This window comes from Pipistrellus kuhlii, unplaced genomic scaffold (genome assembly GCF_014108245.1).
Source record: "Pipistrellus kuhlii isolate mPipKuh1 unplaced genomic scaffold, mPipKuh1.p scaffold_m20_p_1, whole genome shotgun sequence".
In the NCBI taxonomy this organism is placed as follows: Eukaryota; Metazoa; Chordata; class Mammalia; order Chiroptera; family Vespertilionidae; genus Pipistrellus; species Pipistrellus kuhlii.
The window spans coordinates 105,118,994-105,131,535 of NW_023425404.1; positions in this window are offsets into that span (position 1 = coordinate 105,118,994).

Sequence of the window (12,542 nt, forward strand, 5' to 3'; positions counted from 1 at the left end):
ACATTTTATTGATTTTTTTTGCCCCCCTCCCTCCCTCCCTCCCTCCCACACATTCCCTCCCTCCCCAGAGTTTTATGTCCATTGGTTGTACTTATATGCATGTATACAAGTCCTTCGGTTGATCTATTATCCCCCCCAGATCCTCCTCCCCTCCCCACTGTAATTTGACAAACTGCTTGTTGCTTTACTGTCTCTATATCTATCTTTTGGTTCATCAGTTTATAATGATCTTTATTATCCACAAATGAGTGAGGCCATGTGGTGTTTCTCTTTCATTGATTGAGTTATTTCACTCAGCATGATGTTCTCCAATTCCATCCAGGTTGCTGCAAATGATGAGAATTCCTTCTTTTTATGGCAGCATAGTATTCCATTGTGTAGAATGATGTTCCATTGTTTTTGGATCCAATCATCTGCTGATGGGCACCTAGGCTGTTTCCAAATTCTGGCTATTGTAGATTGTGCTGCTATGAACATAGGGGTACATAAATCCTTTCTGATTGGTGTTTCTAGTTTCTTGGGATATATTCCTAGGAGTGGGATTACTGGGTCAAATGGGAGTTCCATTTTCAGTTTTTTGAGGAAACTTCACACTGTTCTCCACAGTGGTTGCACCAGTCTGCATTCCCACCAGCAGTGCACGAGGGTTCCTTTTTCTCCACAACCTCGCCAACACTTGTCGTTTGTTGATTTGTTGATGTTGGCCATTCTGACAGGTGTGAGATGGTACTGCATTGTTGTTTTGATTTGCATCTCTCGGATAATTAGTGACTTTGAGCATGTTTTCATGTGCCTTTTGGCCTTCCTTCTGCCTTCTTTTGAAAATATTCTATTTAGGTCCATTGCCCATTTTTTAATTGGATCATTCATCTTCCTTTTATTTAGTTGTATCAGCTGTCTGTATATGTTGGAGATTAAACTTTTATCAGTGGTGTTGTTTGCAAATATGTTCTCCCACACCTTGGGCTTTCTTGTTGTTTTGTTGATGGTTTCTTTTGCTGTAAAAAAGCTTTTTATTTTGATGTAGTCCCATTTGTTTATTTTCTCTTTAGCTTCCATTGCCCTAGGGGCAGTATCAGTGAAGAAGTTCTTTTGGCATACGTCTGAGATTTTGCTGCCTGTGGATGCTTCTAGTATTTTTATGGTTTCCCGTCTGATATTTAAGTCCTGTATCCATTTTGAGTTTATTTTTGTGTATGGTGCAAGTTGGTGATCTAGTTTCATTCTTTTGCATGTGTCTGCCCAATTTTCCCAACACCATTTATTGAAGAAACTGTCTTGACTCCATTGTATATTCGTGCCTCCTTTGTCAAATATTAATTGAGCATAGTGATTTGGGTTGATATCTGGGTTCTCGATTCAATACCATTGATATGTATGTCTGTTCTTGTGCCAGTACCAGGCTGTTTTGAGAACAGTGGCTTTGTAATACAGTTTGAAGTCTGGTATTGAGATCCCTCCTACTTTACCCTTCTTTCTCAGGATTGCTGTGGCTATTCGGGGTCATTTATTGTTCCAAATGAACTTTTGGAGAGTTCTTTCTAGGTCAGTGAAATATGCCCTTGGTATTTTAATGGGAAGTACATTGAACCTATAGATTGCTTTAGAAAGTATGGACATTTTGATGATGTTGATTCTACCAATCCATGAACATGGTATGTTCTTCCATCTGTTTACATCTTCCTCTATCTCTTTTTTCAGTGTCGTGTAGTTTTCCGCAAATAGGTCCTTTACTTCCTTAGTTAAGTTTATTCCTAGGTATCTTAATTTTTTTGGTGCAATGGTAAATGGAATTGCTTTTTTAGTCTCTGTTTCTATAAATTTGCTGTTGGTGTATAGAAATGCCATAGATTTCTTGGCGTTAATTTTGTATCCTGCTATATCGCCAAATTCATTTATTAAGCCAATTAGTTTTTAAATAGAGTCTTTTGGGTTTTTTATATACAATATCATGTCATCTGCAAATAAGGATAACTTTACTTATTCTTTTCCAATTTGGATGCCTTTTATTTCCTCCTCTTGTCTAATTGCAATGGCTAGTACTTCCAGTACTATGTCAAACAGGAGTGTCGATAGTGAGCATCCCTGTCTTGTTCCTGTTCTTAGAGGGAATGGTTTTAGTTTTTGCCCATTGAGTATAATGTTGGCTGTGGGTTTATCATATATAGCTTTTATTATGTTGAGGTATGATCCTTGTACTCCCACCTTGTTGAGAGTTTTTATCAGGAAAGGGTGTTGGATTTTATCAAATGCTTTTTCTGCATCAATTGATATGACTATATGATTTTTATCTTTCAACTTGTTTATGTGATGTGTCACGTTTATTGATTTGCGGATATTGTACCAACCTTGCATTCCTGGAATAAATCCTACTTGGACATGGTGTATGATCTTTGTGATGCTCTGCTGGAGCGGATTTGCTAGAATTTTGTTGAGGATTTTGGCATCTATGTTCATGAGGGATATTGGCCTGTAGTTCTCTTTCATTGAGTTGTCTTTATCTGGTTTTGGTATTAGGGTGATGCTGGCTTCATAGAAGAAGTTTAGAAGTGTTCCTTCTTCTTGAATTTTTTGGAATAGTCTGAGGAGGATAGGTTTTAGTTCTTCCTTGAATGTTTGGTAAAACTCTCCTGTGAAGCCATCTGGCCCTGGGCTTTTGTTTGCTGGAAGCTTTTGGATGACTGTTTCAATTTCATCCCAAGTCACTGCTCTATTGAGATTTTTAGATTCTTCCTGATTGAGTTTTGGAAGTTTATATTTTTCTAGGAGTATGTCCATTTCCTCCAGGTTGTTCAGTTTGTTGGAACAGAGTTATTCGTAGTATTTTGTAACAATCCGTTGTATTTCTGTGGGGTCTGTTGTTATTTCACCTCTTACATTTCTGATTTTGTTTATTTGGGTCCTCTCTCTTTGTTTCTTGGTTAGCCTGGCTAGAGGTTCATCTATCTTGTTTATTCTTTCAAAGAACCAGTTCTTGGTTTTGTTGATCTTATGTATTGTTTCTTTGGTCTCTATGTCGTTTATCTCCACTCTGATTTTTGTTATTTCCTTCCTTCTGCTTACCCTGGGCTTTTCTTGTTGCTCTTTTTCTAACTCTTTGAGTTGTAGGGTTAGATCATTTGTTACCATTTTTTCTAGTTTTTTTACAATAGACTTGTAGGGATATGAACTTTCCTCTCAAAACTGCTTTTCATGTGTCCCATAGATTTTGGATAGTTGTGTTTCATTGTCATTTGTTTCCAGGATGTTTTTAATTTCTTCCTTGATTTCTTTGGTAACCCAGTCCTTATTTAATAGCATGCTGTTTAGTCTCCATGTGTTTGATTTCTCTGGATTTTTTTCATTGTTGTTAATTTCCAGTTTTATGCCATTATGATCTGAGAAGATGCTTGATATGATTTCTATCTTCTTGAATTTGAAGAGACTTTGCCTATGTCCCAAAATGTGGTCTATCTTTGAGAATGTTCCATGTGCGCTTGAGAAGAATGTATATTCTGTGGCTTTGGGGTGGAATGTTCTGAAGATGTCAATTAATTCCATCTGGTCTAGCGAGTCAATTAGGATTGATATTTCTTTGCTGATTTTTTGTTTAGATGATTTGTCAAAGGGTGACAGTGAGGTATTATAATCTCCTACTATGATTGTATTGCTATTGAATATTAATCTCTCCCTTAATATCCTCCAGCAGTTTTTTTATATATTGGGGTGCTTCCATATTGGGTGCATATATATTTACCAGGGTTATTTCTTCTTGTTGGATTGCTCCCTTTAGTATTATGAAGTGGCCTTCATTATCTCTTGTTATGTCCTTCACTCTGAGATCTAATTTGTCAGATATAAGTATTGCTACCCCAGCTTTTTTTTCATTTCCATTTGCCTGGAAAACCTTTTTCCATCCCTTCACCTTCAGTCTGAGTGCATCTTTTTTTCTGAGGTGGGTTTCTTGTAGACAACAGATATATGGGTCTTGTTTTCTTATCCAATCTGACACCCTATGTCTTTTGATTGGAGCATTTAGACCATTTACATTTAAAGTTATTATTGATGGATACTTATTTGACGCCATTTTTATTCTATACCCCTGTGTTCCTTCTTTGCTTTCTATTTCTTTAATTTTACAGTAGACCCTTTAGCATTTCTTGCATTGCTGGTTTGGTGGAGATAAATTCCCTTAGTCTGTTTTTGTCTGTGAAGCTCCTGATTTCACCTTCACTTTTGATTGATAGCCTTGCTGGGTACAGTATTCTTGGATTCAGACCCTTCCTTTGCATGACTTTGTATATTTCATCCCATTCCCTTCTGGCCTGATAAGTTTCTGTGGAGAAATCAGTTGCTTGTCTGATGGGGGTTCCTGTATATGTAACTTTCTATCTCTCTCTGGCTGCTTTTAAAATTCTTTTTTTGTCGTTGGTGTTTGCCAGCTTAATTATAATGTGCCTAGAGGTCGGTTTTCTGGGGTTCATTTTGCTTGGGACTCTGCGAGCATCTTGGATTGGTGTGGTTTTTTTCTTCTCTATCTCAGGAAAGTTTTCTGTCATTATTTCTTGAAATACGTTTTCCATGTCTTCCTCAATTCCCTTTCCTTCTGGAACCCCTATTATTCTAATATTGTTTTGTTTTGTATTGTCCCAAAGTTCCCTTAGACTTTCCTCCTGTTTTTTAATTTTTTTTCCAGAAGCTGTTCTAATTGGGTATTTTTTTTCCATCTTGTCTTCTAGCTCGCTGATGCGGTCCTCTGCTTCTTCTAATCTACTCTTGATGCTTTCTATTGAGTTCTTTACAGTAGCAATGTCATTTTTCATTTCTTCTTGGTTTTTCTTCATTTCCTCTTGGTTCTTACTCATATTGTCAAATTTGTCTTTCATTCTTTTTAGCCATCTTATCATCATTACTCTGAATTCTTGCTTTGGTAGGTAGCTTGCCTCTATCTCTTTTACTTCCTTTTCTGGTGAAGCCTGCTTTTCTTTCATATGCAGGCTGTTTTTTGGTCTTCCCATGATCTAGGATAGGGGTGTTGAACTCAATCAGAGAAGGGGCCAAAATCTAAAATCCAGCCTAAATCGCGGGCCGAATGGTTTACTGAACAGTCATAAACTGTCATTGTGATGGAAACGCAGTGGAGTGCAGTGATGACAGTGCGGTGCGGGCCACATTGCAAGGCCTGGCAGGAAGGATTTGGCCCGCAGGCCTTGTGTTTGACACATGTGATCTAGGATGTCTTGTTGTGTAGTTCTCTCTCTCCTTTTCGCTGAGCAATGGGGCACTCCTGTGAGGCCAGGTGTTCGCGCCGCCTGGGATCCGCGTTCTGGGGGTCACAGATGCTTGGTGGTCGCTGCAGCTGTGGATATTCAGGCCTCTGACACGATCCTATCTTCCTCTCAAGATGGCGAGGTTTCCCCGTCCAAGCCAGTAGGTAACTCCGGTCTGGGACGTAGCCTGCGTGGGTGCTTCCCTGTGAGGGGTACCCCTGTCAGCGGCCCCCCAGCAGTTTCTTCCGGTGTTCGCTGTCTCCCAGCTTGCTAATAAACACTCACAGCACAAGACCCTCAGTTGCTCTCTCTTTCTGCTTCGGGAGAGGGCTCAGAATCCGCCCATCTATTCTTCTGCCATCTTACCTCCGGATTTTGCATTTTTAATAATTCCTACAGATAATTCTGACAAACAGCCAGGGTTGAGAACTGATGTCTGAAAGGCTAATAATAAATATATGATTTATGAATCCTTGCATACTTGTTTTTTCTAAGTGTGTCCTAAAACTTTACTGTTCCTTTTTCTGAAATGTATTTGTCTATTTATTGAGTCATCGATTCATTTATTAGTTCATGTATAATTTACTGAGTCTACTAAGTTCCAGGAATTGTATTAAGTGAGGCTAAGGAGGGTACCCTTAAGTGTGGTAGGGATGATACATAAGAAACAAATAATTTCAATATAAGATGACAGCTATGACAGATAAATTTATCAGCAAGGGGGAGCTCTTAGCCTAAGGAACATAATCATGGAATGACTAAAAGCATATGAATGAGACAAGTAAGTTTGGGCACCTCTGTCCTTGGTGCTGAACCCTCTTCACCTGCTGAGTAGGGTAAGGACATTTTCCCCTAACACCTGGCTTCTGATGATTTCTCTGTTACCTATTCACCAATTTTAAACCAGCTGAGGGGAGAGGTAGGAAAAAAAAATGAAGAAATACAGATATGATCAGATTAAAGAGGTTGTTGGAGTGATAGCCACTGTGTTATTGATTCATTAACGTGGACATTTGGGAAAGTAAGGAGTAGAGTTTTCAAATTATTTTGAAAAATAAAGTTTCTGCAGTACATTCTGGAATATTATACTTACAAAATCAGAGTCTTTCCAGAAGTACTAATAATCTGAAATTAATCCTGAAATAACACCTTTAGGTGAAGGGGTCCTGAGAGGCATTTGAAGAGAGATAGCATTATTAATTTAAACAAAAAGGCTTGTTCAAGGACTTACATAGAATTTAATATGGCAGGATCATACAGTGTGATGATATAAAATAATGGTGAAGATGTAGCTAGGAGTTGTATCATTACATCAGTATCCCAAAGGGGGGAGATTACAATCATCACTGAGGTACAGGATGATTAGAAGCTGGTCCCTCAAGCAGCAGCTGGGAAAGTCTGTAGTTAAGTTCCTTGAATCATACACATATGTATGACCCAGGCTGGCAAGGGAGGGCAGTTAGGAGTGATTAGGCAGGCAGGCAGAGACAATTATGGGCAATCAGGCAGGCAAGAAGAATCAGTTAGGGCTGGGGACTGAAAGGTCCCGGGTTCGATTCCGGTCAAGGGCATTTACCTTGGTTTCGGGCACATCCCCATTGGGGGGTGTGCAGGAGGCAGCTGATCGATGATTCTCTCTCATCGATGTTTCTAGCTCTCTGTCCCCCTCTCTTCCTCTCTGTAAAAAAATTAATAAAATATATATTAAAAAAAAGAAGTTTTTTGTATTTTAGTTGTAATTCCACTTTGTTCCTGGGACTGTGTCCCTGCAGCATCCATTTACTCTGCCACCAATTTTAGTCCCTGACAGTCAATTTTCTTTATAGAGTGTTGTCCTTGTTTTGTTTAATAAGTTGCCTTCCACAAATTGGTGAAGTTTGTCCCTACTGGAATGTGCACACATTCAGTGCACACATTCATGACTCTTCATTTATAAAATGTTTAAATCTTGCTTGCTAAGGTTTGCTGCTGGGTCTGCACTGCTTGGCATTTAGCCAGAGATTGGAACAAACTTCTCATCAGCCAGGACTTCCTCCTGCTGGTGGATCTGTGTGTTGGCTCACAAGGACATTCAATGTTCAGGCCATTTTCAAGCCTGCCCTGGTTTTGCACATTCCAGAGAATGAATAAATCGTTTGCAGAAAAGTGTTCCACATGTTTCTTGGTTACTCTTACAGGGAAAACACATTAATGACAGCCTTTGAACTGGAATTGGAAAACTTTTGCTAAAGGATTGGAAAGTCATCCATCTCTCAGTAATTTTTCAAAATAAAACAAATACTAGTTTACATATTATGAATTCCATTAGCATAACTTAAATGGGTGTGCAGGGAGGCTAAACCAGGGCATTATTTGAGTCTTCAATAGGCATGAGGATTCCAAACAACATCTTTCTACAGGGCATCTGCTCTGGGTCCAAAATTAGTTCTACAAAAATCTGGGAATGGGGAATTTTAAATTCCAACTGCTCATTTGACCAAGGAAACACAGAAACTCAGAGTTGGCCTAACATTTACTCTGAGTATCTGGTCCATTGAGAAACACTAGGGTCCACTGACCTGGAGTCCTGGTGACTGCCTCCTACCTCTCTGCAGCCGGGTCATGTCTCTGATCCTCACTGTAGGCTGAATCAGGAATGTCAGCCTTCTCTTCACATGTCACTACAGACTCCTGTAAATCTGTGGCGCAAATAGGGTACAATAAATCATTTTCTAATTGGGCTGCTGTAGGAGGCAAATGCTAGGTGATCATATTGGGTCGGCAGCTAAGTAATTGCGGGTTTCACACACATGGCTTCAGTTGAATTTTTAGGTTTGCAGATGTAGTACAAATGTAAAACACATTTTGTTATTTGGTAGTTGGCTATTCAGCTGTTAATCAGTAAAAAACGTTTTTTGATCTGTTTTGTAGTTTTCGTTTGGCGTTCGTTGAAAAATGGAAAATCAAAAGGAACATTTTCGTCATATTTTGCTTTTTTATTTCCACAAGGGAAAAACGCATCGCAAGCTCATAAAAAGTTGTGTGCTGTTTATGGTGACGAAGCCTTAAAAGAACGGCAGTGTCAAAATTGGTTCGCCAAATTTCGTTCTGGTGATTTTTCACTCAAAGATGAAAAACGCTCTGGTCGTCCAGTTGAAGTTGATGACGCCCTAATAAAAGCAATAATCAATTCGGACTGTCACAGTACAACACGTGAGATTGCAGAGAAGCTTCATGTATCACATACATGCATTGAAAATCACTTAAAACAACTTGGCTATGTTCAAAAACTCGATACATGGGTTCCTCACGAACTGAAAGAATCACAGTTAACGCAATGCATTAGCAGCTGCGATTTGCTAAAGAAACGTAATGAAAATGATCCATTTTTAAAACGACTGATAACTGGCGATGAAAAATGGGTTGTTTACAACAATATCAAGTGGAAAAGATCGTGGAGCAGGCCAGGTGAACCAACTCAAACAACATCAAAAGCTGATATTCATCAAAAGAAGGTTTTGTTATCAGTTTGGTGGGATTACAAAGGAATTGTCTACTTTGAACTCTTACCACCCAACCGAACGATCAATTCTGATGTCTACATTGAACAACTAACGAAATTAAACAATGCAGTTGAAGAAAAGCGGCCCGAATTGACAAATCGAAAAGGTGTTGTATTCCATCATGACAATGCAAGGCCACACACATCTTTGGTCACTCGGCAAAAATTAATGGAGCTTGGTTGGGATGTTTTGCCACATCCACCATATAGTCCTGACCTTGCACCATCTGATTACTTTTTGTTTCGATCTTTACAAAACTCCTTGAATGGTAAAAATTTCAATAATGATGATGATGTCAAATCGTACCTGATTCAGTTTTTTGCTAATAAAAACCAGAAGTTTTTTGAACGTGGGATTATGATGCTGCCTGAAAGATGGCAAAAGGTCATTGATCAAAATGGGCAATACATTACAGAATAAAGTTATTTAGTTCCATGAAAAAATTGTCTTTGATTTTCTTTAAAAAATCCGCAAGTACTTAGTTGCCGACCCAATAGTTTAAATTATTCACACACACACACACACAGACACACACACACACACACACACAAAAAGTTGGTCTAACTAAGCTGAGTCATCCTGAGAATTTGTTGTTGTTGTTTTGGTTAATTGTTCTTTTACCAATGAAGGCACTTGTCCCTCAGCAAAAGATCTTCGGCAGGGGAGGGCAGTTGGGAGGGACCAGGTCTGAAAAGGAGGACAGTTGGGTGCAATCAAATCTGCAGGTGAGGGCACTTAAGGGATGACCAGGCTGGCAGAGGAGGAAAGTTGGGGGCAACCAGGCCTGTAGGGAAGGGCAGTTGGCAAGAACCCAGGCCTGCAGGAGAGAGCAATTGGGGGGAGGAAGAAGATAGGCTGCAGGGGAGGGAAGTTAGGGGCAAATAGGCTGGCAGGGAGTGGTTAGGGGGTTTTCAAGCTGGCAGGCAGAAGCAGTTAGGGGTGATGGGGAAGGCAGGCAGGCGAGCAGTTGAGAGCCAGCAGCCCTGGATTGTGAGAGGGATGTCTGACTGCTTGTTTAGGTCCAATCCTAAGGGGTAGACAGACATCTTTTGAGAGGTCCCAGATTGGAGAGGGTGCAGGCTGGGTTGAGGGACACCCCCTCCTGAAGCACAGATTTTGTGGACAAGGCCTCTCGTCATTTATAATGATAATGGAAAAATATTCCATTCACAATAAAAAATGAAAAATTTTTTCTGATATGTCCAAAGTGAGCAGGATTTAAAAGGAAAACAAATACTACATGGCTAATAGTGTCAGCAACAACCACAAAAAAACAAAAAATAAAAAATAAAACACAAAACAAACAAACAAAAAAAAATAAAACACCAAAAATCCAAAAATGAAAGTATTATCCTCTGGGAGCTTAGTTGGTTAGAGCATGGTCCAGGTATTCCAAGGCTCTGGGTTTGAATCCCAGTCCGGGCACATATAAGAAGCAACCAATGAAAACTTAAATAAGTGGGATGACAGATGTTTCTCTCTAAATAAATAAGAATATTTTAAAATATTTATTTTAAAAAAAGCAACAAAACTACCAAAAGCTAAAAGGAACATATAATAGGACTTACATTAATTGAGAGACATCATAGGTATTTGAATATACTGATTCAAGAGATTGTCAGTTAAAGTTAATTCTCAGACTAATTAAAATCTAAGATTTTTTTAAAAAAACATAAGATACTGAATAAAATTCATTTCAGCCCTAACCGGCTTGGCCCAGTGGATAGAGCTTTGTCCTGTGGACTGAAAGGTCCCAGGTTCGATTCTGGTCAATGGCATGTACCTTGGCTGCGGGCACATCCCTGGTTTGGAGGTGTGCAGGAGGCAGCTGATTGATGTTTCTCTCTCATCGATATGTCTAACTCTCTATACCTCTCCCTTCCTCTCTATAAAATGTCAATAAAATATATTTAAAAAAAACTTCATTTCAAATAATTTCAAGGTAAACATTGCCGGGAGGAGACTAGGAGGAGACAGAAAAAGAATAATAAGGAGGGGGAACATTGAAACTGTAAAATACTATCAATATAATACATTTTATAAAGAAGTTTAAATAATGCAGGGCAAATGCAAAAAGAAGCAGGCAGTTCTATGGATAAAACATACCACCCCAAAACAGAAAACATAACCAGAGAATGTAATGCAAAGTAAAGTAACATTTTAAACTAGGCGAGTAAAGGTTGTTTGGGACAGGTGAATAGACATTTTTAAAGAAAGTTCTTAAATGTGAACACCAGGCTCCAAAATAAATCTTGGATTGATTAAAGATATATTTGGGGGAAATGCAGTGTAATGTAAGAGGTGGGCCAAAGGGGGAGGAGTAAGAGGCCTGCGGAAAGGTGCTTTCATCTGGAGAACAGGCACTGGTTTCTCATAAATTTGCACCTGCAGACACACATTGCCACAGTCTCTGAAACCATGAAAACATCCTTCTGTTGTTGCCTCCACTAAATTCCCTGGAGATTGGCAGGGGCCAGAGGGATGTGGAACAGATAAACTAGAGATTTTTTAAGGGGAGTTTTCTGGGGGACCAGATCTTGATCATCCTGAAGTTCCACACCAACCTAGCCCTGTCTTAGGCAAAGACTGCTGTTTTACTGGGGTAACTATTGCAAGTCTCTGCAAACACTTGGCCAACTCCCAGGTGTGTTGGAACAGAACCCACACCTGCCCACAGGCAATCACTGAGATTTTTTAAATTGTATTTTTTGTTAATCTTCACTGTATTTATTTCCATTAATTGTTCATTTGTGGAAGGAAGGGAAGGAGGAGGAGTGGAGGTGGGAGAGAGAGAGAGAGGGAGAAAGAGAAAAATCGATATGAGGGAGACCTTGGTGGACTGCCTCTGGAATGCACCTGACTGGGACCAGGGCTCTAATCTGCAACTTCGGTTCAGCCCTTGACTAGTTATGGAACCTGCCACCCTCTGGTGCTTGGGCTGAAGCTCTAACCAGGGAGACACACCCACCAGGCATTCTCTGAGATTTGAGTTGCTTGGGCTTTGCACATGGGGTCTGGCTATCCTTGACCACAAGGCCCTATGCACATGCCTAGTGATGTCAGAGGCCGTTGCTTGGTTACTATGATTCCGAGAGGAGAGATGCTAAACTGCCAAACTGCCCTGCTTGAATGCTGTGGCGTGAGGTGGTTGGCTAGAGAGCTGGTATTGAGCTCAGGAGGCGCAAAAAAGTGAAAAGCGGAGGGAAGGTGAGGCTTCTCTGAAGCCCTGACTCTCTGCCATGAAGAAGGTGTTTTCTTTTCTGAGAAGTCCCCGCATGGCGGCCATGGACTCCCCCACCCAACCTGGGAGCAGTGGTGTGGGAGCCAAAAGGCCTCTCTTTCGAGAAAAAGATATGGGAGCAATCCACAAGGCTGCCAGCGTGGGTAATGTGCGGAAAGTGAAGCAAATCCTATTTTTCAGGAAAAGTGGCCTGAATGATAGGGACAGGATGAGCAGGTAATGGGGACTGGGAGGCTGGGGGCCTGGGGTCCACTGGGAGGAGGTGGGTGGTTCTGGCTCAGCAGCTGGAGGGCAGTCTCCTGTCAGCCAGGGCACTGGGCTGACTTTCCTCCCAGGGCCCCACAGCTCCTCTCCAGGGAACACCTGACCTGGGGTCTAGCCCTCAGACCAACTTTATGAGCAAAAACAAAAGGACCCACTCACAATTCCTCCTATAGAACATTTGACTGATATATCAATATTGGAAACAAAATTAAGTATATACAACATTTGTAATAGACTAGAGGCCTG